This window comes from Elephas maximus, chromosome 10 (assembly GCF_024166365.1).
Source record: "Elephas maximus indicus isolate mEleMax1 chromosome 10, mEleMax1 primary haplotype, whole genome shotgun sequence".
Lineage (NCBI taxonomy): Eukaryota > Metazoa > Chordata > Mammalia > Proboscidea > Elephantidae > Elephas > Elephas maximus.
This window is the reverse complement of record NC_064828.1, coordinates 13,497,924-13,525,242: the sequence shown is the minus strand read 5'-3', so window position 1 is coordinate 13,525,242 and position 27,319 is coordinate 13,497,924. Positions and strand designations below refer to the sequence as shown.

At 39.9% G+C, this 27,319-nt stretch overlaps 1 protein-coding gene across 4 annotated transcripts in view; it reads right to left on the bottom strand.

Annotated features, from left to right (window-relative positions):
• Positions 1-27,035, bottom strand: part of ZNF106 (zinc finger protein 106) — a 92,169-nt gene extending 65,134 nt beyond the window's left edge. For 3 of the 4 annotated variants that reach the window (XM_049897384.1, XM_049897379.1, XM_049897382.1), the window contains exon 1: positions 26,860-27,034. The gene's annotated coding sequence lies outside the window, so the exon portion shown is untranslated. Of the gene's footprint in view, positions 1-26,859 lie in introns of all 4 variants that reach the window. The other variant, XM_049897385.1, reaches the window with a different exon arrangement.
• Between the last annotated feature and the right edge of the window lie 284 nt (positions 27,036-27,319).

Genomic DNA, 27,319 nt, shown 5'->3' with positions numbered 1-27,319 from the left:
TTTATACATACACTTTCAAGCAACTTAAAAAGTCCATGCCTCGCAGTAATTTATAATTCTATTGTGATGTGACTGCCCAATATCCTCAAAAAGCTTTCTTGTTCTCCATGAATCTTAACAGTACGTTTATTAGTCTTTACCCATTTTGTACATTACGACCATAGCAACAATCACCTTCATTATTGGTTCTTTTTATAGAATATTTTAGTTCATGGCTAACTATACCACAAAAAAAAAAAAAAAGCCCAGATTCCAACTCACAGTGACCCTACAGGACAGGGTAGAAAAGCCCCACAGAGTTTCCAAGGGGCGCCTGATGGATTTGAACTGCTGACCTTTTGGTTGGCAGCTTAACCACTACACAACCAGGGTTTCCAACTATTACACGGTAATGGAGTAATACAGTAAAGGGTTTCCTTTAGCAGTTTAATTGATGTTAATACCTTTCTAAATGCCTTTGTCTAGTTTTAAAGAATCACTAAGTTTCCAAGTAGATTTTGTAAGATTTTAGGGAGTACATTAAGTGCTGCTATAGCAGTGGTGGAGCCTTGGTGGTGTACTGGTTAAAAGCTCAGCTGCTAACCAAAAGGTCAGCAGTTTGAATCCACCAGCTGTTCCTTGGAGACCCTATAGAGCAGGTTCTACTCCATCCTATTGGGTCACTATGAGTTGGGATCCACTGGAAGGCAAATGGGTTTAAGTAGTGGTATATGCAAATTTTGGAATTTCCAAAAGTCTCTAACTTGTCTTTGTATGTCAATACCCTAATAACTACTGTACAACTGGCAGTAATATATGTAAACATCTCAGCAAGCAGGTGTTAAAAAATGTGCTCACACAAAATTTGCTACTGTTGAAAAGTTCAGGACTGAAAATTTTCCCAGGACTCAAATCTACCTTGAAATGACCAGCCTGAGAAGAAAAGCTAGATGATATCCCCCTAAGTGGTCCTATCAGTCCCTCCCAAACCTACACTCATCTAGCCCTGCACTCCCTAATTCCTTACACTGAAGCAGAAGTAACCTCTTTAAATGCAAATCTGACTATAAAATTCCCTCCATTTTTTCCCCTTTATTTTGAAAAATTTCAAACATACAAAAACGCTAAGGTAATTTTATAGTGAACACTCCCACATCTACTACCTATATTCTTTTTATTATTGTGTATACAAAGACACACAAATTTGCCATTTCAACATTTTTTTCTTTTTTTAAAAAATTTTATTTTTTTTAGTTGTTTTAGAATATACACAGCAAAACACATACACTAATTCAACATTTCTACACTTACAATTCAGTGACACTGATTCCTGGTTCACTTTTTTTTTTTTTTTAATTTTTATTGTGAAAGTTTACAAATCAAGACAGTCTCACACACAAAAATTTATACACACTTTGCTATATACTCCTGGAAACCCTGGTGGTGTAATGGTTAAGTGCTACGGGCTGCTAACCAAAAGGTCAGCAGTTCGAATTCGCCAGGCGCTCCTTGGAAACTCTACGGGGCAGTTCTACTCTGACCTATAGGATCGCTATGAGTCGGAATCGACTTGACAGCAACGGGTTTGGTTTGGTTTTTTGGATATACTCCTTGTTGCTCTTCCCCTAATGAGACAGCACACTCCTTCCCTCCACCCTCTATTTTCGTGTCCATCTAGCCAGCTTCTGACCTCTCATTTCCCCTCCAGACAATAGCTGCCCACATGGTCTCATGTGCCTACTTGATCCAAGAAGCTCACTCTTCACCAGTATCATTTTCTATCTTACAGTCCAGTCCAATCCCTGTCTGAAGAGCTGGCTTTGGGAATGGTTCCTGTCTTGGGCTAACAGAAGGTCTGGGGACAATGACCTCAGGGGTCCTTCTAGTCTCAGTCAGACCATTAAGTTTGGTCTTTTTATGAGAATTTGAGGTCTGTTTCCCACTGCTCTCTTGCTCCATCTGGGATTCTGTTGTGTTCCCTGTCAGGGCACTCATCGGTTGTGGCTGGGCACCATCTAGTTCTTCTGGTCTCAGGCTGATGTAGCCTCTGGTTTATGTGGCCCTTTCTGTCTCCTGGGCTCATAATTACCTTGTGTCTTTGCTGTCCTTCATTCTCCTTTGCTCCAGGTGGGTTGAGACCAATTGATGCATCTTAGATGGCCGCTTGTTAGCTTTTAAGACCCCAGACACCACTTTCCAAAGTGGGATACAGAATGTTTTCTTAACAGATTTTATTATGCCAATTGACCTAGATGTCCCCTGAAACCATGGTCCCCAACCCCTGCCCCTGTATTTCAACATTTTTTATGTGCACAATTTAGAGACATTAACTACATTCATCGTGTTCTGTCACCATCACCACTATCTGTATCCAAGTTTTTCATCACCCTGAGCAAAAACTCAGTGCTGCTTAAGCAACAATTGCCTCTTTCCTCCTGCATCCCCCACTACCTGTTTTCTACCATTAACATTCTACTAAACTTGTTTTATCAGATACCTGCCCATTTACTGCACACAGGATGTATTATCCACCTTACATACTGCTGGATCTGTCAGTATGCTCCCCAGAAATTCTGTGTTCATGAGAAATATTGTTCTGTAATTTTCTTTTTAGTCTGTAATGTCTTCATCAGGTTTTAAGAATGCTTCCTCCTTGTCTATTTTCTCAGTTTATAGAAGATGGACGTTATTTCTTCTTTAAATATTTGATAGAATTCATCAGTGAAACCACTGTTGGGTTTTTTTTGGAAAACAAACTTTTATTTTTATTGTGCTTTAAGTGAAAGTTTACAAATCAAGTCAGTCTCTCACATAAAAACTTATATTCACCTTGCTACATACTCCCAATTACTCTCCCCCTAATGAAACAGCCCGCTCTCTCCCTCCACTCTCTCTTTTCGGGTCCATTTAGCCAGCTTCTAACCGCCTCCACCCTCTCATCTCCCCTCCAGGCAGAAGATGCCAACATAGTCTCAAGTGTCCACCTGATCCAAGAAGCTCACTCCTCACCAGCATCCCTCTCCAACCCATTGCGCAGTCCAATCCATGTCTGAAGAGTTGGCTTCGGGAATGGGTCCTGTCCTGGGCCAACAGAAGGTCTGGGGGCCATGACCACCGGTGTCCTTCTAGTCTCAGTCAGACCATTAAGTCTGGTCTTTTTACAAGAATCTGAGGTCTGCATTCCACTGCTCTCCTGCTCTCTCAGGGGTTCTCTGTTGTGTTCCCTGTCAGGGCAGTCATCGGTTGTAGCCAGGCACCATCTAGTTCTTCTGGTCTCAGGATGATGTAGTCTCTAGTTTACGTGGCCCTTTCTGTCTCTTGGGCTCATAATCGCTCTGTGTCCTCGGTGTTTTCTTCATTCTCCTCTGATCCAGGTGGGTTGAGACCAATTGATGCATCTTAGATGGCCGCTTGCTAGTCTTTAAGACTCCAGATGCCTCTCTCCAAGGTGGGATGCAGAATGTTTTCTTAATAGATTTTATTATACCAATTGACTTAAATGTCCCCCGAAACCATGGTCCCCAAACCCCCGCCCCTGCTACACTGACCTTCGAAGCATTCAGTTTATTCTGGAAAATTCTTTGCTTTTGGTTTAGTCCAGTTGTGCTGACCTTGCCTGTATTGTGTGTTATCTTTCCCGTCACCTAAAGTAGTTCTTATCTACTATCTAATTAGTGAGTACCCCTCTCCCACCCTCCCTCCCTCCCCCCTCTCGTTACCACCAAAGAATATTCTCTTCTCTGTTTAAACTATTTCTTGAGTTCTTATAATAGAGGTCTTATACTATATTTGTCCTTTTGCAACTAATTTCACTCAGCATAATGTCTTCCAGATTCTTCCATGTTATGAAATGTTTCACAGATTCATCATTGTTCTTTATCGATGTGTAGTATTCCATTGTGTGAATATACCATAATTTATTTATCCATTCATCCATTGATGGGCACCTTGGTTGCTTCCATCTTTTTGCCATTGTAAACAGTGCTGCAATGAACATGGGTGTGCATATATCTGTTCGTGTAAAGGCTCTTATTTCTCTAGGATATATTCCAAGGAGTGGGATTGCTGGATCATATGGTAGTTCTGTTTCTAGCTTTTTAAGGAAGTGCCAAATCGATTTCCAAAGTGGTTGTACCATTTGACATTCCTACCAGTGTGCAGAAGTGTTCCAGTCTCTCCACAGCCTCTCCAACATTTATTATTTTGTTTTTTGGATTAACGCCAGCCTTGTTGGAGTGAGATGGAATCTCACTGTAGTTTTGATCTGCATTTCTCTAATGGGTAATGATCGTGAACATTTCCTCATATATCTGTTAGCTACCTGAATGTCTTCTTTAGTGAAGTGTCTATTCATATCTTTTGCCCATTTTTTAATCGGGTTATTTGTCTTTTTGCAGTTGAGTTTTTGCAGTATCATGTAGATTCTAGAGATCAGGTGCTGATCAGAAATGTCATAGCTAAAAACTTTTTCCCAGTCCGTAGGTAGTCTTTTTATTCTTTTGGTGAGGTTTTTGGATGAGCATAGGTGTTTGATTTTTTAGAGCTCCCAGTTATCTAGTTTTTCTTCTGCATTGTAAGTAATGTTTTGTATACTGTTTATGCCATGTATTAGGGCTTCTAATGATGTCCCTATTTTTTCTTTTATGCTCTTTATCGTTTTAGATTTTATATTTAGGTCTTTGGTCCATTTTGAGCTTCCTTTTTGTGCATGGAGTGCCACTGTTGGTTTTTGATAATTCCATTTCTTTAATAAATATAAGCTCATTCATATTTTCTGCTTCATCTTGTGACAGTTCTAGCATGTTGATGTTTAAAAAAAAAAAAAAAACCCATTAAGTAAAATTGCCAGATTTGTTGACATACAGCTGTTTATAATATTATCCTATAGGATTATTACCCTGTAGAATCTGTAGCGACAAATCCCTTTCATTCCTGGTATCAGTAATTTTCATTTTCTCTTTTTTAAGCAGTCTGCTATGGGTTTATCAACACTGTTGATCTTTTCAAAGAATCGACTTCTGGCTTTGTAACTGTCTACTGCTTGCCTCTTTTTGCATTCCATTGATTACTTCTGTTATCTTTATTGTTTCTTTCCGTCTGCTTTGGGATCATTTTGCTTTTTATTGTTGTTAATTGCTGTCAAATTAGCTCCTGACTCACAGCGACCCCAGTACAACAGAAGGAAATGCTGTCCGGTCTGCGCCATCTTCACGATCACTGGAATGCTTGCGTCCACTGTGACGGCCACTGTGTTATTCTGAGTACCTTCCAACCTAGGGAACTCACTTTCCAGCACTACTACCAGACAGTGCTCTGTTGTGACCCACATGGTTTTCACTGGTTAATTACTGGAAGTAGACTGCCAGGTCTTTCTTCCTAACCTTAGTCTGCATGCTCTGCTGAAGCCTGTCCTGGTGACCCTGCTGGTATTTGAAATACTAGTGGCATAGCTTCCAGCATTACGGCAACATACAAGCTATTACAGTGTGACGAACTGACAAACAGGTGGCAGGCTCTTCATTTACTAACTTCTTAAGGTCATGGACTTTAAACCTTTCTTCTTTTCTAATGTAAGTGTTTAAAGATAAAACTTTCTCTGGTTGAAGATAAAGTGTCCTAATTCAAGGTAGAATTCTTACCTTCCATGTGGGAGTTCTAGGTTCAATTCCCAGCCAATGCACCTCTTGAGCAGCGACCCACACATCTGATCATGGAGGTGTGTTGCTATGATGCTGAGCAAGTTTCAGTGGAGCTTCCAGACTAAGATGGACTAGGTAAAAAGGCCTGGCAATCTCCTTTTCAAAACCAGTCACTGAAAACCCTGTGGATCACAATGGTCTGATCCCCAGTAGATCACAGGTACGGTACAGGACCAGGCAGCATTTCGTCCTGTCGTGCATGGGGATAGCCATGTGAGGGGCTGACACGAAGGCAGCTGGTGACAACCACCACTGCTTTAGCTGAAGCCCACAATTTTTCTTAGTAATTTTTAAATAAACTTATTTTAGAATATTTTATGATTATCAGAAAGTTGCTAAGATAGTACAGGGAGTTGCCATATGCCCCACACCCTGTTTCACAAATTATCACCATATTAATATAGTACATTTGTCATAATTCATGAGCTAATAGAGATAGATAATTATTAACTTAAGTCTATATTCAGATTTCCTCATTTATTTATTTGGCCTAATGTCCTTTTAGTGTTCCAGGATTCTATCTAAGATACCACACTACATTTGGTTGTCATGTCTCCTTTAGCCAATTCCACAAATTTTGATGTTGTATGTTCATTACCATTCAGTTCAAAATACTTTCTAATTTCCCTTGTGATTTCTACTTGGACCCATAGATTATTTACGTATCAACGTTATTTGCAAATAGGTATGAGTTTTCTAGGTTTCTTAATTTCTAATTTAATCCCATTACGGTCAAAGAACCTGCTCTGAATGATTTCAATCCTTTCAAATGTACTGAGACTTGATTTACAGACCAGCGTTGGGTCTACACGTGCTCTTGAAAAAAAAAATGTATTCTGCAGTTGTTGACTGGAGATCACATCTATATCGATCTTTCTGTTGCCTAGCAATTGCGGAGATAGGAGTGTTAAAATGTCTATGATTGTGAATTGTCTATTTTCTCCTTTAATTGTATCAACATTTACTTTATGTATTTTGAAGCTCTGTTATTGGGCATTAGGCACATACATATTACTGTGGGTCTTTCTGATTAATTCACCCTTTCATCATTATGAAATGACCTCTTAATTTAAGTATGCCAATACTCTTCACCTTGAAGTCTACTTTATCTGCTATTATTACAGCCACTCCAGCCATCGTATGCTTACTGTTTGGATGTATATCTTTCCCATGCATTCATTTTTAGCCAATTAGTATTTATGCTTTTAACAGGAGTGTTAATTCCATTAAAGTTTAATGGAATTACTGATATGGTTAGATTAGGTCTACTGTGTTTTTTTTTTCCTTCTGCTGCACCCCTCCTTTCGTCTTCTTTTGATTACTTGAATAATTTTTAGAATTCACTTTAATTTTTCTACTAATTTTTAGTAACACTTCTTTGCAGCATTTTTCTTCTCAATGGTTGCTCCAGAAATTACAATCTATATCCTTCCCTGTGTATTCAATGTTAATAAAGCACCACCTCACACAAAAATTGGAGACTCTTCAGCCATACAGGCTCACGTGCCGGCCATCCTTTCTCATGTCTTACATCTACCTACAGAGCATTAGAAGGGTACAGGATGAAGCTTTTTCTTTCTTTAAGTCATCATATATATTTTTAAGAAATTAAAAGGAAAAAATAACATACCCAGATATTTACCATTTCTTCTGATGCCCTTCATTCCTTAATGAATATCCAGGTTTCCCTCTGGTATCATTTTCCCTCAGCCTGAAAAACTTCCTTTAGCATTCTTGTAGGGTAAATTTGCTAATAATGAATTTTCTTAGTATTCTTTTATCTAATATCTTTATCTTGCCTTCATTCTTAAAGTATATTTTTTCTGGACCTGGAATTTGAGTTGACCTTTTTTTTTTTCTTTTTTTTCAGTACGTAGAGATTTTCCATTCCCTCCTAGTTTCCATTGTTTCTGATAAGAAGTCAGGGATGAACAGATTCATTTCCCTGTGTGTAGCCTGTACTTTTTCTTTGGCTGTTTTCTACACTTTCTATTTTGCTTTCAGCAATTTAACTATGACGTACCCAGTCATGAATTTTTTTTCATCCTTATACTCTTAAGGTTTGCACGATTTTATTGTTCTTGAAGTTTACACCCAGGTCCCTGAGACTCTCTTTTTTTTTTTTCTATTTTCATACTGAATAATTTCTGTTCATCTTTCAATTTCATTAATTCCTTCTGCGTCACCTCCACTCTGCTGTTAAGCTCAGTTTAATTTTTTAAATTCTAGAATCATCAGTTCTAGAATTTTCATTTGCTTATTGCTTAACTGAATGATCATTGAGTACATTTTCCTTTCCTTTACTAAACCATAGTTATAAAAGATATTTTAGAACACTTTTATGCCAATTCCAACATTTGGACATTTTAAGGTCAGTCTCTGTAGATTGTTTTTAGGCTTGGGAATAGGTTACATTGTCCTATTTTGTGGTATATGAGTAATTTTGGAATCTATCCCGGATATTGTGAATGTTGTAGAGACTCTAGATTTCAATTTTTTTTTATTGGGCTTTAAGTGAAAGTTTACAGATCAAGTTAATTTCTCATACAAAAACTTATACATTGTTATGCGACCCTAGTTACTGTCCCCATGTGACAGCACACTCGTCCTCTCCACCCTATATTTCCCATGTTCATTCAACCAGCTTCCTGTCCCCCTCTGCCTTCTCATCTCACCTCCAGACAGGAGCTGCCCACATAGTCTCTTGTGTCCACTTAACTAAGAAGCACACTCTTCATGAGTATCATTTTATGTCTTATAGTCCAGTCAAACCTTCCTCTGAACAGTTGGCTTCGGGCATGGTTTTAGTTCTGGGTTAACAGAGAGTCTGGGGACCATGTCTTTTGGGGTTTCTCCAGTATCAGTCAGACCATTAAGTCTGGTCTTTTTACGATAATTTGAGTTCTGCACCTGCTTTGTTCCTGCTCCATCAAGGACTCTGTAGTGTTCCCTGTCAGAGCAGTCATTGGTGGTACCCGGGCACCATCTACTTCTTGGGTTCTCAGGATGATGGAGTCTCTTGCTTACGTGGCCCTTTTTGTTTCTTGGGCTAATGTTTTCCTCGTGTCTTTGGTCTTCTTCATTCTCCTTTCCTGCAGGTAGGTTGAGGCCAAATGATGAATCTTAGATGGCTACTCACTAGCTTTTAAGACTCCAGACGCCACTAACTAAAGTGGGATGCACAACATTTTCTTAATAAACTTGGTTATGCCAATTGATCTGGATGTTCCCTGAAACCATGGTCCCCAGACCCCGCCCCTGCTACGCTGTCCCTTGAAGTGTTTGGTTGTATTCAGGAAACTTCTTAACTTTTGGTTTAGTCCAGTTGTACTGACTTCCCTGTATTGTGTGTTGTCCTTCCCTTCACGTAAGATAATTCCTGTCTACTATCTAGTTAGTGAAAACCCTTCTCCCTCTGCCCCCACCCTCATAACCATCAAAGAATGTTTTTTTCTGTCTTTAAACCTTTTCTTGAGTTCTTATATATAGGTGGTCTCATACAATATTTGTCCTTTTGCAACTAATTTCACTCAGCACAATACCTTTCAGATATACCCAGGTGATGAGATGTTTCTCAGATTTATCATTGTTCTTTATCGTTACATAGTATTCCACTGTGTGAATATACGATAAGTGTTCCACTGTGTGAATATACCATAATTTGTTTATCCATTCACCTGTTGACGGGCACCTAGGTTGTTTCCATCTTTTTGCTATCATGAAAAGTGCTGCAACAAACGCAGATGTGCATATATCTATTCATGTGACGGCTCTTATTTCTCTAAAACATATTCCAAGGAGTGGGAATGCTGGATCTTATGGTACGTCTATTTCTAGCTTTTTAAGGAAGCACTAAATCGATTTCCATTTACATTCCCACCAACAGTGTGTAAGTGTTCCAGTCTCTCCATAACCTCTCCAACATTTATTACTTTGTGTTTTGTGGATTAACGTTAGCCTTGTTGGTGTGAGATGGTATCTCATTGCAGGTTTGAATTCACACTTCTCTAATGATATGAGCATTTCCTCATGTATCTGGTAGCGCCTGAAAGACTTTTTTGGTGAAGTGTCTGTTCAAATCCTTTGCCCATTTTTTAACTGGGTTATTTGTCTTTTTGTTGTGAGGTTTTGCAGTATCATGTAGATTTCAGAGATTAGACCTTGATCGGATATGTTGTAGCCAAAAATTCATTCCTAGTCTGTAGGTTGTCCTTTTACTCTTTTGGTGGTGAAGTCTTTTGATGAGCGTAAGTCTTTGATTTCTAGGAGCTGCCAGTTATCTAGTTTGGCTTCTGGTGTTTATGCATTGTTAGTAATGTTCTATACTCTGTTTATACCACGTATTAGGGCTCCTAGAGTTGTCCTATTTTTTCTTCCATGATCTTTATTGTTTTAGATTTCATATTTAGGTCTTTGATCCATTTTGAGTTAGTTTTTGTGCATGGTGTGAGGTATGGGTGTTTCTTCATTTTTTTGCAGATGGATACATTCCCATCAACAGTGTGTAAGTGTTCCAGTCTCTCCATAACCTCTCCAACATTTATTATTTTGTATTTTTTGGTTTAATGTTAGCCTCATTGGGGTGAGATGGTATCTCATTGTAGTTTTGATTTGCTCTTCTCTATAGGGTCCCTATGAGTTGGAACTGATTCGACAGCAATGGGCTTTGGGTTTTTTTTGTTTTGTTTTGTTTTTTGGTTTAATGGCTAATGCTCATGACCATTTCCTCATGGCTGCTTGAATGTCTTCTTTGGTGAAGTGTCTGTTCATATACTTTACCCATTTTTAACACAGTTATTTGTCTCCTTGATGTTGAGGTTTTACAGTATCTTGTAGATTTTAGAGATTAGACCCTGATCAGATATCCCATAGCCAAAATTTCTTTCCTAGTCTGTAGGTTGTATTTTTACTCTTTTGATGAGCGTAAGTGTTGACTTTTAGGAGCTCCCAGTTATCTAGTTTCTCTTCTGGTGTTTGTGCATTGTTAGTCATGTTTTGTATTCTGTTTATGCCATGTGTTAGGGCTCCTAGGATTGTTCCTATTTTGTCTTCCATGATTTTTAACGTTTTATGATTTACATTTAGGTCTCTGATTCAATTTGAGATAGTTTTTGTGTATGGTGTGAGATATGGGTCTTGTTTCATTTTTTTTGCAGATGGATATCCAGTTATGCCAGCACCATTTGTTAAAGAGACTACCTTTTCCCCATTTAACGGACTTTCGGCCTTTGTCAAATATTAGCTGCTTATAGGTGGATGAATTTATATCCGGATTCTCAATTCTGTTCCATTGGTCTATGTATCTATTGTTATATTAGTACCAGGCTGTTTTGACTACCGTGGAGGTATGATAGGTTCTAAAATCAGGTAGTCTGCGGTCTCGCTCTTTTTCTTCTTCAGTAATGTTTTACTTATCCAGGGCCCCTTCCCTTTCCAAATGAAGTTGGTGATTTGTTTCTCCATCTCACTGAAGAATGTCTTTGGAATTTGGGTCAGGATTGCATTGTATCTGTAGATCACTTTGGGTAGAATTGACATTTTCACCACGTTGAGTCTTCCTATCCATGAGCAAGGTATGTTTTTCACTTATGTAGGTCTCTTTGGAAACCCTGGTAGCATTGTGGTTAAGTGCTATGTCTGCTAACCAACCAGGTCGGCAGTTCAAATCAGCCAGGCGCTCCTTGGAAACTCTATGCGGCAGTTCTACTCTGTCCTCTAGGGTTGCTATGAGTCGGAATCGACTCGATGGGTTTGGTTTAGTTTTAGTAGGTCTCTTCTGGTTTTTTGCAGTAGTGTCTTGTAGTTTTCCTTCTATAGTCTTTTAACTCTCTGGTTAGATTTATTCCTAAGTATTTTATCTTCTTGTGGGCTATTGTAAATGGTCCTAATTTGATGATTTCCTCTTCAAAATTCTCTTTGTTGGTGTAGAGGAATCCAATTGATTTTTGTATGTTTATCTTCTATCCTGATACTCTGCTGAAACCTTCTATTAGACCCAGCAGTTTTCTTCTAGATTCTTAGGGGTTTTCTGTGTATAAGATCACATCATCTGCAAATAGGGACGCTTTTATTTCTTCCTTACCAATTTGGATGCCCTTTATTTCTTTTTCTAGCCTAATTACTCTGGCTAGGACCTCCAGTACAATGCTGAATAAAGAATGGTGATAAAGGGCATCCTTGCCTGGTTCCCATTCTCAAGGGGAATGCTTTCAGACTCTCTGTTTAGGATGATGTTGGCTGTTGGCTTTGTATAAGTGCCCTTTATTATGTTGAAGTATTTCCCTTGTATTCCTATTTCGCTGAGACTTTTTTTTATCATGAATGGGTATTGGACTTTGTCAAATGCTTTTTCTGCATCAACTGATAAGATCATGTGGTTCTTGTCTTTTGCTTTATTTATGTGATGGATTACATTGATGGTTTTTCTAATGTTGAACTATCCCTGCATACCTGGTATGAATCCCACTTGTTTATGATGAACTATTTTTTAACATGTTGTTGAGTTCCATTGGCTAGAATATTGTTGAGAATTTTTGCATCTAAGTTCATGAGGAATATTGGTCTGCAGTTTTCTTTTTTTGTGGTGTCCTTACCTGGTTTTGGTGTCAGGATTATGCTGGCTTCATGGAATGAGTTTGGGAGTATTCCATCCTTTTCTATGCTCTGAAATACCTTTAATAGTACTGGTGTTAACTCTTCTCTGAAAGTTTGGTAGAACTCTCCAGTGAAGCCGTCAGGGCGAGGGCTTTTTTGTTGTTGTTGTTGGGAGTTTTATAATTATCTTATCTATCTCTTCTAATTGTTATAGGTTTATTTAGTTGTTCTACCTCTGTGTTAGTTTAGATTAGTGTGCTTCTAGAAACTTTTCCATTTCCTTTAGGTTTTCAAATTTGTTGGAGTACAATTTTTCATAGCATTCTATTATGATTATTTTAATTTGATTTGGGTCCGTTATGATATCACCTATCTCATTTCTTATTGGGTTATTTGCTTTCTCTCCTGTTTTTCTATTGTCAGGCCAAAGGTTTATCGACTTTGTTGATCTTTCCAAAAGAACCAGCTTTCAATTGTTTTTCTATTTTCTAACTCTCTCGATTCTTTTTCTAGTCTCTATTTAATTCTGCTCTAATTTTTATTATTTGCTTTCTTTTGGTGCCCAGAGTCTTCTTTTGCTGCTCCCTTTCTGAGTTATAGGGCTAATGTCTTGATTTTGGCCCTTTCCTCTTTTTGAATGTGTGCACTTATTGCTATGAATTGACCTCTCTGGAATGCTTTTGCTGTGTCCCAAAGGTTCTGGTAGGATGTGTTTTCATTCTTATTTGATTCTGTGAATTTCTTTATCCTGTCCTTAATTTCTTCTATAAACCAGTAGTTTTTGAGCAAGGTGTTGTTCAGTTTCCATGTATCTGATTTTTTATCCTTACGTTTTCTGTTATTGATTTCTACTTTTATGGCTTTATGGTCAGAAAAGATCCTTTGTAATATTTCAATGCTTTGGATTCTGTTACGGCTTGTTTTGTGGCCTAATATGTGGTCTATTCTGAAAAATGTTCCATGTGCATTGGAAAAGAAAGTATACTTGGCCACTGTTGGGTGGAGCATTCTGTATATGCCTATGAGATCAAGATGGTTGACTGTGGAATTTAGATCTTCCGTGTCTTTAGTGAACTTCTTTCTGGATATTCCATCCTTCACCGAGAGTGGTGTGTGAAGTCTCCTCCTATTATCGTGGAGCTGTCTATTTCTCTTTTCAACGCTGTTCGCATTTATGTATTTTGCAGCCCTGTCATTGAGTGTGTAAATTATTATGGTTATGTCCTCCTAGTGTACTGACCCTTTAATCATTATATAGTGTCCTTCCTTACCCTTTGCGGTAGATCTTACTTTAAAGTCTATATTGTCAGACATTAATATTATCACTCCTGCTCCATTTTGATTGTTGTTTGCGTGATATATTTTTTCCATTTTCTGAGCTTTAGTTTGTTCGTGTCTTTGAGTCTAAGGTGTGTCTCTTGTAGGCAGCATGTAGATGGATCATGTTTTTCATCCATTCTGCCACTCTCTGGCACTTTATTGGTGCATTTAGTCCATTTACATTAAGCGTAAATATTGAAAGGTATGAGTTTAGGGCTGTCATTTTTATGTATTTTCTTGCGTGTGTTGTTGACAGTTTCTTTGTTCTACTTAATTTTCTGTGCTGAGTCGTTTTTCTTTATGTATTTTCTTTTCATCTTTTCCACTGTTGATTTTTTGTTTGGTTAGTCTTCACGTTTTTTATTTTGATGTATATGATTGTTAGTTTCCTATGGTTACTTTAATATTTACCCTATTTTTCTAAGTTTAATCCAATTTTTTATATCTTTATATTGCCTTGACTTCCTCTCCACAGGAAGGATGTATGACTATGTTATTTGTCCCACTTTTTTGTTTTAATGTTGTCATCTTTTACATATTGATATCTCTGTTTCCCTATTTCCAGTGTTTTAGTGTTGATTTTTTTTTTGTGACTTCCTTACTCTGGGTTGGTACCTAGTTGTTCTGTCCTGTGTTCTAGTCTTGGCTTGTTATCTGATGTTATTCATTTTCTAACCAGAGGACTCCATTTAGTATTTCTTGTAATTTTGGTTTGGTTTTCACAAATTCCCTAAACATATGTGAGACAGTTTTTCTCGATATATAACTCTTGGCTGGCAATTTTCCTTCAAGGCTTTATACATGTCATCCCATCGCCTTCATCGTTTTTGCTGAGTAGCCAGAGCTTAGTCTTACTGACTCTCTACTGTAGATGACTTTTCGTTTATCCCTGTTTTTGTCAGATGCCATCGAGTCGGTTCCAACTCATAGCAACCCTATGTACAACAGAACAAAACACTGCCTGGTCCTGCCCCATCCTCACAATCATTGCTATTCTTGAGCCCACTGTTGTTGCCACTGTGTTAATCCATCTCATTGAGGGTCTTCCCCTTTTTTGCTGACCCTCTACTTTACCATGCATGATGTCCTTCTCCAGGGACTGATCCCTCCTGACAACACGTCCAAAGTATGTGAGACATAGTCTTGCCATCCTTGCTTCTAAGGAGCACTCTGGTTGCACTTCTTCTAAGAGAGATTTGTTCTTTCTATTGTCAGTCCACAGTATAGCCAATATTCTTCACCAACACCACAATTCAAAGGTGTCAGTTCTTCTTCGGTCTTCCTTATTCATCGTCCAGCTTTCGCATACATATGAGGCAACTTAAAACACCATGGCTTGGGTCAGGTGCATCTTACTCCTCAAGGTGACATCTTTGCTTTTTAACACTTTAAAGAGATCTCTTGCAGCTGATTTGCCCAACGCAATGAATCTTTTGATTTCTTGACTGCTGCTTCCATGAGTGTTGATTGTAGATGCAAATAAAATGAAATCCTTGACAACCTCAATCTTTTCTCCATTTACGATGATGTTGCCTACTGGTCCAGTTGTGAGGAGTTTTGTTTTCTTTATGTTGAGATGTAATCCATAGTGAAGGCTGTGGTCTTTGATCTTCATCAATAAGTGCTTCAAATCTTCACCTTCAGCAAGCAAGGTTATGTGATTTGCATAACGCATGTTGTGAATGAGTCTTCCTCCAATCCTGACATCCTGTTCTTCATACAGTCCAGCTTCTTGGATTATATTTGCTCAGCATACAGATTGAATAGGTATGGTAAAAGGATAAAACGTTGACACACACCTTTCCTGACTTTAAACCATGCAGTATCCCGTTGTTCTGTTTGAATAACTGCCTCTTGATCCATGTACAGATTCCTCATGAGCACAAACAAGTGTTCAGGAATTCCCATCCTCCACAATGTTTCACATAATTTGTTACACCCACACAGTTGAATCTCTTAGCATAGTAAATAAAACACAGGTAAACATTCTTCCTGGTGTTCTCTGCTTTCAGCCAGGATCCATCTGACATCAGCAGTGATATCCCTGGTTCTATGTCCTCTTCTAAACCTAGCTTGAATTTCTGGCAGTTCCCTGTCAATATACTGCTGGAGCCACTTTTGAATGATCTTCAGCAAAATTTTGCTTGCATGTGATATTAATGATATTGTTCAATAATTTCCACATTCAGTTGGACCATCTGTCTTGGGAGCAGGCATAAATATGGATCTCTTTCAGTTGGTTGGCCAGGTAGCTGTCTTCCAAATTTCCTGTCATAGATGACTGAGCACTTCCAGTGCTGCATCCATTTGTTGAAACATCTCCATTAGTATTCCATCAGTCCCTGGAGCCTTGTTTTTCGCCAATGCCTTCAGTGCAGCTTGGACTTTTTCCTTCAAGACCATAGGTTCCTGACCATATGTTTCTTCCTGAAATGGCTGAATGCTGACCAATTCTTTTTGGTATAATCACTCTGTGTATTCCTTCAACCTCCTTTTGATGCTTCCTGTGTCATTTAATATTTTCCCCATAGAATCCTTCAGTACTGCAACTCGAGGCTTGAATTTTCTCTTCAGTTCTTTCAGCTTGAGAAATGCTGGGCATGTTCTTCCCTTTTGGTTTTCTATCTCCAGCTCTTTACACATCTCATCATAATAGTTTGTCTTCTCAAGCCACCCTTTGAAATCTTCTGTGCAGCTCTTTTACTTCATCATTTTTTCTTTTTGCCTTAGCTACTTGACATTCAAGTTTCAGAGTCCCTTCTGATATCCATTTAGGTCTTTTCTTTCTTTTTAATGACCTCTTGCGTTCTCTGTGTATGATGTCTTTGATGTCATTCCATAACTTGTCTGGTCTTTGGTCATTAGTGTTCGAAGTGTCCAATCTGTTTTTGAGATGGTCTCTAAATTCAGATGGGATATACTCAAGGACATACTTTGGATCTTGTTGACTTGTTCTAATTTTCTTCAGTTTCAGCTTGAACTTGCATTATGAGAAAGATGGTCTGATCTGCAGTCGGAGCCCCTGGCCTTGTTCTCGCTGATGATATTGAGCTTTTCCATTGTCTTTTCCCACAGGTGCAGTCAATGTGATTCCTGTGTATTCCACCTGGCAAGGTCCACATGTATAGTCACTGCTCATATGTTGGTGAAAAAAAAGGTATTTGCAATGAAGAAGTCACTGGTCTTGCAAAATTCTATCATTCGATCTCTAGCATCATTTCTATCACCAAGGCCATGTTTTCCAACTACCAATCCTTCTTCTTTGTTTCCAACTTTCGCGTTTCAATCGCCAGTGATTATCAGTGCATCCTGATTGCACATCTGATCAATTTCAGACTGTATAAGTTAGTAAAAATCTTCGATTTCTTCATCTTTGGCCTTATTGGTTGGTGCATAAATTTGAATAACGGCCGTATTAACTGGTCTTCCTTGGAAGTGTATGGATATTATCTTATCACTGACAGCACTGTACTTCGAGATAAATCTTGAAATGTTCTTTCTGATGATGAATACAACACCATTCGTTGTCAAAATGTTTATCCCTAGCTGCTCTTAAAATCTTCTCTTTATCTTTGATTTTGGCAAGTTTGATTATATGTCTTGGTGAGTTTGGAAACCCTGGTGGCATAGTGGTTAAGTGCTATGGCTGCTAACCAAAAGGTTGGCAGTTTGAATCCACCAGGTGCTCCTTGGAAACTTATGGAGCAGCTCTACTCTGTCCTATAGGGTTGTTATGTGTTGGAATTGACTTGATGGCCAACAAGTTTGGGTTTTTTTTGGGGGGGGTGACTTTATTTTGGGATCTACCTTGTGTGGGGTTCAATGAGCTTCATGGATAGCTATCTTCTCTTTCATGGTATCAGGGAAGTTTTCTGCCAACAAATCTTCAACAATTCTCTCTGTACTTGCTTTTATCCCCCCTGTTCTGGTACTCCAATCACTTGTAGGTTATTCCTCTTGATAAAAGTCCCACATAATTCTTTGAGTTTCTTCATTTTTTTTAATTATCTGGTTTTTCCTCAAATTAGTGTCAAGTGCTTTATCTTCAATCTCACTAATTCTGATTTCCATTGCCTCAATTCTGCCCCTATGACTTTTTATTGAGTTGTCTAACTCTGAAATTTTATTATCTTTTGGATTTCTGGTTTTGTTTGTATTTCTGTTGCTGTCTCTCTATAGATTCTTGCAGCTTGTTAAATTTTTCATTATGGTCTTGTATAACCTTCTTAAGTTCCTGTATTGTTTTATCGGTGTGTTCCTTGGCTTGTTCTACATTTTGCCTGATCTCTTGAAGAGCTCTGTATATTAATCTTTTGAATTCTACCTCTGGTATTTCCAAAAAGTTCCCTTAGTCCAGAAAGTTTCCTCTTTGTTTTGGGTGCTTGCTGAAGCCATCACAACCTGTCTCTTTATGCAATGTGATGTTGACTGTTGTCTCTGAGCCATCAATAAGGTATATTATTTTATGTTTGCTCACTGTGTCCTAGCTTCTTGTTTCATTTTGATATACCCAAATAGGCTGGTTGTTTGAGCTAGTTTGATTATTGGCATCTTTGAAGCTCTCGCATCCTGTCACCAAGGTGGTTAGAGCTGTTACTAGGTATGTGAGCCCAGGAGTCTATTTCCTTTTCTTGTGTGGATTCGGCTCAGGTGTCCAGGTAGTTGGTCACCAAGTGTGCGGTGTAGTCTCTCACCTCCAGTCCTAGACAGGCAGTGGTGATTGGAGTAGCCACTGGTATTTGGCTTCAGAAGGAGGTCATGCGCTGAGCAGTACAGGGGGCTGACAGCTGCCCCTGAACATCTGGGAGGAAAGTGTATCCCTTTTCCCTAGAACATGTAGGTGGGTGGGTTTTGCAGCCAGACTATGGGCACCTAATACTGTTGGCTGTAAGGACTGGGAGGCATCACTTATTCTTGGACCTCTGTTGTGGGTGGCTAGAAGTCAGGGGTGGAGCCACCGGTCCTATGGCCCCTGATGTGGGTAGGTGGGGACAGTGCTTAATAGGCAGGGTGGTGTCAAATGTCATGAGCCTGTCACTCCCCCTTATAACTGATAGAGTTGAAAACAGGCTTCAGGTATATACCCTGTTGTTCTGTGCTAATGGGGACCTATGCTGTTGAAATGAGCCCACATACGGCTATGCAGGAGTGAAAGGCATTCAAAGTCTGCGGACCACTTATGCCTGTGCCTGGGCAAAGGTGCTGTGCCTTCCCTGAGTTCCCAGCTTAGGGGAGCTGGCAGATTATTTTTTCCTGTTTGTTAATTTGTTCCCTCTCCAAAGCCTGGAGAATGGCTCAGGGCACGTGATGGGTCCTACTTCTGGCCCAGGGGACATGACAATCACTGAAGCTGGCCCAACCCGGTGTAGGGCAGGTAAGGGCGCAGGTAAATGGGAAAGAGGTTCTTCCCAAACAGGGTGTTTTTCTGCTCCACACAGTAGCTTAGACGAATGTACTTATCTTTTGCTGACTGAGCACCACTTCTCGCTGGTTCTGGATGACTGAGCAGACTCTTTGCTGCTCAGTCTGTCCCGCTATGGAAAGCACATCTGTAGTGCCACTGCTTACCTCACCGCACACACTAGCTGATCCCACCTGCAGGGTGCCGGTTTCTGGTGGATGAAGTCTGGCAACTCTTTCTTGCTTCTGAACCATCTGTCCCTCCCCCACTGCTCAGTCCAATTCCTCAGCTTTGCCTTTGATGTTCGGGGCTCCTAGATGGTCGTATATAATCAATTTACTTGTTTTTTCGGGTCTTTGTTCTAATAGGGACCACAGGAAATACCTGACTACTCTACCATCTTGGTCCCGCCTCCTTGAGACTCTAGATTTCTTTATATTCCTCCAGAGAGTGTTGATTTTTATTTATTTTGATTTAGTAGTTATTAACTTGGTTTACTCAAGCTGCAATCTCTATCTCTTGCATAGCAGCTAAAACATCAATTCAGTTCTTGTATCCTTAGCTGGGCTGCTTGGAGCCTGCTCCATACACGCATAGTTCAGCAGTCTGCCAGAGATTTGGGCAGAGTTTATACACCAAATTTGATTCTTCTCTCCTTATCTACTTTCCAGGATTTCCCTCTTACTTTCCAAAGGCGGTGGTTGCCTACAGCCTTATCTTCTGGTTCTTCAGGACACAGGTTTACTATCAGAATTTTAGACACTCTACATGTCACCTACATGGAGCCCTGGTGGCATAGTGTTAAAAACTTGGCTGCTAACCAAAGAGTCAGCAGTTCAAATCCACCAGCCACTCCTTGGAAACTCTATGGGGCAATTCTACTCTGTCCTATAGGATTGCTATGAGTCAGAACTGACTCCACGGCACCTAACAACAACAACAACATGGCAGAGACTGGGGTCTGCCCTCAAGTTAGAAGCCACAAAAACAGAAAATCATCCCATGTAGTTCCATGCTTGTGTTAATTTCTCTCCAGAATCTGCTGACTCTCCAGTGACTTCTAGTAGTTGTTTTATGTATTTCTGTCCAGACTTTATACTTATTTGCAGGAGAGTCTGCCATTAGGAGCTTACTCAGCCATTACCAGAACCAGACTCCCATGTTTATACTTTTGAGAGCCTCCGGCCTGTCTGATGGCTCCAGGCAATGCTCAAGCAGTTGGACTAGATGAAAGAAAACATGTCTCTCACCCTTGTGGTAGAGTGGGAGACTACAGGTTTAGTGACAATGTTGCCTGGGGTCTGGGTGACTCTCGAAGGACAACTGCCCTTCAGTGAGGTGATTGAGCATTCCAGGGTACTTCAATTTTATCTAAACATGGGATCACTATGAGTCAAGTTTGATTAGCAGTACCTAACAACGTCATCATCATCTCAGCCATACACTGAAAAAACCATTGCTGCATATGCTGATGTTTTATGCCTTAGTCTCTTACTTTTAAAGTACTTCAGTGGCAACCAATTATTTAAGATACAATCGAAAACATTTAACAGGGCTTAGACATAGGGTCACCATGAGCTGAAACCATCTCAATGGCAACCATCTCAATGACAATGACCCTTAGGAAATGTGTACTACATAGGTTCGAGCTACTTTCCCCCTAGGTCTCTGGGCTTCAGTCAAAACAACATTTTTAGTTCTTCACACCTACCATGCTCCCCTCCCACCTTAGGAGTATTTCATATGCTGGTCCCTCTCCCTGGGATACTCTTATTCCTCTTCATCTAGTTAACTACTCATCCTTCCCATGTCAGCTGCCAGCTGCCTGGGAAGTATTCCCTGGTTTCTGAGACTAGGTCATACTACCTCACTGTGCACTACTCTCCTAAAATACTGTATTTCTTTAGCATTTATCACAGCTGTAACTGTATCTGGAGCCCTGGTGGCTCAGTGGTTAAGAGCTCAGCTGCTAACCAAAAAAGGTCGACAGTTCGAATCCACCAGCTGCTTCTGGGAAACCCTAGGGGCAGTTTTACTCTGTCCCCTATAAAAACAGTAAAAAAAAAAAAAGAGAAAAGAAAGTTTTTTTTACTTTTTTATAGGGTTGCTATGAATCAGAATTGACTCGATAGCAATGGGTTTGGTTTTTTTGTGACTATATCGAGGTAGGAAGTAGAATAGTAGTTCTCAACCATATCAGACCCAATATCTTCCTATTTTCCACTAAAATGTTTTATTATGGAAATTTTCATCATACATAAAAATACAGGAATTATTATATAACAATCCTCAGTGTACCCATTAACCAGCTTCCTCAACATCACCACAGTAATTTTTTTCTTCATAGATACTGTTTCTTATATCTTCTTTTTATTATAAATATTTTGTAGTACCTCATCATCTCTGAAATGAAATTCAGAGCTACTGTAGCATACTTAACACATGGAAAGTTTAAAATATCAATATAATGTACTAACTATAATAAAAAAATGAAAGAAAAATAATTTATCATAAAATAGGTATTTCAGCATATAAATGTTTGGGCATGACCATAATAGAAGACATAAAAAGCCATTTCTATACTTGCAATTAGTATGAATGTGACAAGTACAAATGCGTACTGACAAAAGTATGTTACATTGTTAATCAAAACACCATGAATAGTACTACCATCTGTGATATGATTGTCTGAAATAGACCAACTCTTGATAGTTTCTTAACTAAGTACCCTTTCTTGATTTACATGGCAACTATGCTCTGTGTAAAAAAAAAAAAAAATACTGCATTTACATGTAAAACAAATTTGGTTCTAGCTGCAAATAAATACAAACAGATTTCTCACCCACGTGAAGGTCCTCTGGGACATTCCAAAATGACAAAAGCTGTGGAACTTTTTTTACTGTACAGGAACAATCCTTGCAAGTCTAACACCCCTGGCCTTCATCCAGTAAATGTCAGTGCTATCCTCCCAGTCATTGCGAAACCACAACCATCCCCACAAATTTCCAAACATTTCTAGGGGATAACCTCAAACTCACTGAAACCACTCAATTAAGAGTACGGGCTAACAGCAAGGACTCTGAAGTATGGCTGCCTGTGTTTGAAACCTGGCTCTATCAGTCAAGAGTTGTATGATCTTGAGCAAATAATTTCATCTTTTGTGCCTCAGTTTCCACATGTATAAAATAAGAATAGTATGAATATAGAGTCACTATGAGTCGGAATCAGCTCGATAGCAACGGGTTTGGTTTGGGTTTTGGTATCAATACAGGATTGTTGTGAAGAGTAGATGAAAAAATTCATATAAGGTGTTTTGCAAATAGTAGGTACTCACTGCAGTCCTGGTGGCGCAGTGGTTAAGAGCTTGGCTTGGAAATCCTCCTCCGTGGAAGCCCTATGGGACAGCTCTATTCTGTCCGATAAGGTCACTATGAATTGGAATTGACTCGACAGCAGTGAGTTTGGTTTTGGTTTAGGTACTCACTAAATCTTTGCTATATTTAATTTTTAATGTAATTACCTGCTTAACAGCTGCCTCCTCCAACAGACTAAGTTCTATGATGGAAGGCGGGAATGTCTGTTTGTCCTGTTCATCATTTTATTCCCATTGCCTGGCATACCATCTGGTATAAAATAGGTATTTAATATTTGTTGAATAAATGAATGCAAATTAAAGATTTTTTGAATAGACAATGGGTAAGAATCTTTAAAAAAAAAAACTGGAGTATAACTTTCAACAGTATATTTTAGGTTATGCTGCTAGGATACTCGTATTTACATGAACGTCAGCATTTACTCTGACAACGTATACGCATGTAGAGTACCTCTAGAGGGATACTCAAGAACCTGGTAACAGTCACTGCCTCTGGGAGTAGGAGAACTGGGGGTCTGGGATGAATTTTTCACTGTAGGTCTTTTTGTAAAACTTTCCTAAAAATTTAAGCAATATACACATATTATCGTGTTAAACGTTTTAAATAATAAAAAAAAATTAAACCTCTAATATTTTTGTAAACCTAGTAGATTTTAGGCCATAATGGCTACATGTATGGAACTTTTTTGGAATTCCAGAAATCAAGAGGTTTGACTTTCATATATTCTGAACTTTCTTAACAACTCGCCACAGACTACTATGCTACACAAATGTATCCTGCTTTTTCTAATACTCCCCAAATCATAATCTCATACTGATTACTGCCCAAAAATACAAAGAAGGTTCCAGTAACATAACCGCTGAGTAATAACAACGTCACATTCATACACCAGTTTACGGCTTACAAAGTTCAGTGGAAAGAGTACGGGCTTTGGGATTAGACAAAAATACTTCATGGGTCTACCACCTTGAGTAAATTTTAATCTCTCTGAACTTCAGATTCCTCCTCTATAAAACCAGAATATGGTCACCTAGTTGTCAGGGATTCAGTAAAAAAGAAAAGAAAAGCAATTTCTTGCAGTAAACTTTTTCTTTTTGAAGGTAATTATGCTTTGAATAGGTAACAGTAGTTGTTTTAAAATTTACAAGGTAAAGAGTGCTGACAACTGGTTTCAAGGGGCATGCATTTTATAATGGGGGGCTCGGGCTCGCCACCTGAACTCACTAGTCAACCTTAGCATCACTAATAGTGGGGTCACTAGAGTACATATCATCCCCAAAGTGTTTAACCTGATCCAATCAGTGTTTAGCTTGAAGCTCCAATTTGTAGTAACCACTTTAAATGATATTGCCAGGAATCAGTCAAATAAATCAGATCACTGACCAGGTCTCTTCAAGCCACTGGAGAAAAAAGAGTGAGAGAAGGGTAATGTTCTAGGTTAGAAGAAACTTGAAGAGATGGATCAAAGGTAATGTGTGGACTCTGAATGGAAGTTGGTTCAAAGAAACTACTGTAATTGTAAAAAAAAAAAAAAAAAAGGGGGGGGTTAATTTAGGAGGAACTTTAATAAGGATCCGGTATTAGATAATATGGAAAGCTGGTGGTGCAGTGGTTCACAGCTCAGTTGCTAACCAAAAGGTAAGCAGTTCAAATCTACCAGTCCCTCCTTGGAAACCCTATGTGGCAGTTCTCCTCTGTCCTATAGGTTTGCTATGAGTCAGAATAGACTCGATGGCAACAGGTTTGGTTTTTTGTTTTCATTAAAACATTCCTTTATAGGAATTATTATTGTTAAGTGTGATAATGATATTAGGATTATTCAGAAAAAAAATTTTTTTTTTTCGGTAGAAACATGGTTAAAGTATTTACGGGTGAAATGTCAAGAAAAAGCAAATATGGCAAAATATTAACAGATATTAAAATTTGAATGACAGATTTACAGTTCAATATACTAATATCTCTACCTTTCTGGATGTTTGAAATTTTTCATAATAAAAAGCTTATTGGGAAAAAATTATCCCCTTCCCGTCCTGCTCCCCCGCTACCTCGGACACCACCTCCGGCTCCAGTGACCAGATTCTTTGTACTCTCCCAGAGATATTTTATTCATATATATGCAAATACATACAGTTCTTAAAAAACCACAGATGGTTGCAAAATGCTCACCTTCTTTTGCACCTTGTTCTTTTCATCTGATATATCTTGGAAGTCACAATTGGGACCCCGGTGATAACAGTGGTTAAGAGTTCAGCTGCTAACCAAAAGGTCGGCAGTTCAAATGCACTCGGTGCTCCCTGGAAACTCTCTGGGGCAGTTCACTCTGACCTACAGGGTCCCTGTGAGTGGGAATCGCCTCCACAACAACGGGTTTGGTTTTGGCTTGGTTTGGAGGTCTCAATTAGCATACGTGGAGCTTCTGCGTCCTTTCTAACGGATGCGTGATTTATTTAATCAGCCTCCTACTGGTGGACATTTAAGGAACATTTCTTAATATCCTCTTTCAGATTTAAAAAAAGGAGAAAAAAAAATTCACTGTAAAGTTTCAATTAGAGATTCGAAATGCTGGAAGGCAATTGGAGTATTCATAGGTAACCTAGCTGCCTACGTGCTCTTAGCACCAGTACACAAATTAATCTTAAACTTCCCACTAAAGTACTCCAATTACAAAATACATGATATGTATACTTGCCACTGAGCTATTCCATGTCCCAGGACCAAGTCAGCTAGAAGCTACCACTGTTCCCTGCCTCTCCCGTACAGCAGCCTTTAGACTACCAGTGCCCTACCCTAGATGTACAATAATCACCATTTCAGTTTTTCCTTTTAAAACACCTTCCTTCAAATCAAAGCAGTTACTTGTGAACTAGCTGGACCAGACTAGTTTCTTACCCTCTACCTCTTCCAGGCCGTTTTGAAGTTCCCTTCAAAAACCATATAGCAAGTACCTTTAATCTAACTCAAGACTCCTACCATCTCCAGATTAAGCCAGACTAGGAAGAAAGGCCTGGCTACTTTCAACAATTTTATCTGATATAGTGCTGGAAGATGAGTACTCTAGGTTAGAAGGCACTCAAAATATACAGTGGCCGCAACAACGGACTTGAGCATACCAACAATCTGAAGATGGTGCAGAACTAGGCAACATTTTGTTCTGTTGTACATGGTGTCGCTATGAGTGAGAGCCAACCCAACATAACCATTTTCTAGTCTCAATAGTTAACTAAAAACTGTAACAGCAATGCAGTTTGCGTCCCAACACAAGGGCTTAGAACACCTAACTTATTTAACTTGGCGTTAACAAGAAAACAACGAGCTTTGGTATCATACCAAAAAAACCCATCGTTGTCAAGTCTATTCCGACTCATAGTGACCTTATAGGACAGAGTAGAACCGCCCATAGGGTTTCCAAGGAGGGGCTGGTGGGTTCGAACTGACGACCTTCTGGTTAGCAGGTGTAGCTCTTAACCACTACATCACCAGTTATTCTTGGGCATGACACTGCCTGAATTTTACCACTAACTCTAGAGCTAGGTGAGCTTCACCATACTCTCAGTGACCTCATCTGAAATGTGCTGCAGAAAACCACCTTCCATTACAAAATTTTTTGTGACAGTCCTGAGAGTGCCTGGAACACAAGGAACAGGTGCTATATATATCCTAGCTGAATCTGAATACTGCCTTCCACTGTTTTCATTCACCGGCAAACTTGAGAGCAGGCCTGAAACGAATTTTAAGATTTCCTGTTGAGTTTAGAACAGTACTAGGCTCTTTGTAAATCCTAAACAGTTACTTGTGGTTTGAATAAATTCGGTATAAACCACTATGGTGAACAAAGTACTCATTTAAAGAAATTTCCTTAACATGCAGTCTCAAGTTGCTAAGAGCCATGGAAATCTCAAACTCCCCCATAGGATAGCTTAATCTTACTCTCAAAGATGATTACACTGAACAGATTGAAGGGGAGGGGGTATGAAGCATTTCCTCACCATAAATATGCACCGAGATTCAGTCTAAATATTACATGGACAAATAGTAAGCGCTCCAGAATTAGTAGCTATTATTAAGACGCATTCCACAAAGAAGACGGAAGGAGGAAAAGGAACGAGACTGTCAGTCATGAGAAGTCGAAAGGTGTCCCTGGCCTGACACCCGCAGGCCTTAAAGCACCAGGGTGTATGGGGTTCCAGCCCGACCAGGAGCCGAAGGAGTTCAGCGACCTCCCCTAAACGGCAAAGCTTTGGAGCCACCCTTCCTGCTGGGGCTGGAAGCTGAGCCGAAACGCCCCCGCGAGAATCTGTACCCCGAAGCCAGAAGCACCGCCTACGAAAAGCCCGCGTGGGCTGGGAAGGGGGACCACAGGGCTGCCCCGCTCCGCGGCCGGCAGGAGCAGACCCCCGGCCCCTCGTGCAGCCCCACGACCCCCCGAAGGGTGGACCACCAGGACCCTCGGGCTCCGATACGCCTCAGCGCAGCCGGGCTCCCCGATACTCACACTCACAGACGATCCCTCTTACTCCATCGCGCCGCCGAGGCCCCGGCAAGGGAGCTCTCCGACCCACCCGGACCCCTTCCCCAGTTTTGGGTCCGGCGGCCCGCTCCGGACCCGCTCCCCGCCGGGCACAGCCGCCGCCACCGCGCAGGCGCACACCCGCCGTGGCGCTCTTTTTTTTTTCCTTTGCGGTTTGCCTTTCTCAATAATGTAGCTTTATTTGAACACACGAGCGTGAACAACGGACACGGAGGAAGAAAGCGGCTTTACTCGGAAAGAGTGGGAGAAGACCGAAGACTCTCCCGATTTGCGGAACAGTCGGTCCACTGCCACTGGACGTTGCTGTGACCAGCCCACCGCCCCCCGCCTGTCGCTTTTTTCTTCTTGTTCTTTCCGGGCCTCCTCTCGCTCTTATTCTTTTCTTAAATCCTCAACTCATTTAGGCGTGGCAGCTGTCGCCGCT